The following is a 991-nucleotide window of genomic DNA, read 5'->3' as shown; positions in this document are numbered from 1 at the left end:
AAATCCAATTTTCGAAACAATATTCCTTAATAAAACAAAAAAAAAATTGTAATAGTGTATTATACTCCGAGTTTGACCGATAAGATTTGCACAAATCATTTCACTCAAAGATTTTATGCAGTTTTTCCACTATCACTATTTTTTACAATAAATTTTGATATAAATTAGCACTTTAATTAGATTTCTGCAGATATTAAGTGCTTCGTGTAAAATCTATCAGTCGTCCAGAGTAAGAAACACCACAAGTCAGTGACTTCAATACAATGCATGTTGTAAAGCCTATTTTTTTTTTTTTTTTCTGGCTGCAAGCAACCACTAATAAGTTGGGAGTTATTAGAAAAAAAGAAAGGAGTTATAGTCCAAAAAACGGTTGACAGAAGACAAAATGTTGAAGATTGTATAAGTTAGAAAAACATGAAGGTGGGAGTTAGTTTCAAAAGGTTAAAATGCACAGAAAGAACTAGACGAATAAAAGTTTTTAGACGAGTCAAACAAGAATGAATTTTGGCTAATGGAGTTAGGGATGATGGCTCCTTTGAGCTGCAATCATGATAGTATTTGTAAAAAAGAGAAAGAGATGCAACTTTATTACGATGGGAAAGAAGCTCAAGCTTAGTAGATAGAGCGGTTCCAACTACGTTTACAATGCGTTTTTGGATCTTATTTAGAAGAGAAAGAGCATCATCAGACACGGTGATTCAATACTTATGAAAGCTTGGGATTTTATTATGCGCATGCGCCTGTTACAAATACTCGGTTATCTAATTTAATATTTACGTGTTCAATTTGTATATTACCTTTCAACCTTGTTTCCTGTTTTTAAAGGCAATATTTTAATGGTTGCTAATATTTTGACTCATAAAATGAAATTTTACATAAATGAGTTAGTTTAAGCATAAAATCAATGTGAAAAATATATCTAAACATCCACTTTAATTATTTAACTTTTAACTGGAATATTACCTAAACTAACACTTTACATAGATGCCAA

Source organism: Hydra vulgaris, chromosome 02 (assembly GCF_038396675.1).
Source record: "Hydra vulgaris chromosome 02, alternate assembly HydraT2T_AEP".
In the NCBI taxonomy this organism is placed as follows: domain Eukaryota; kingdom Metazoa; phylum Cnidaria; class Hydrozoa; order Anthoathecata; family Hydridae; genus Hydra; species Hydra vulgaris.
The sequence above is the reverse complement of the archived record's forward strand: the minus strand, read 5'-3'. Positions refer to the sequence as shown.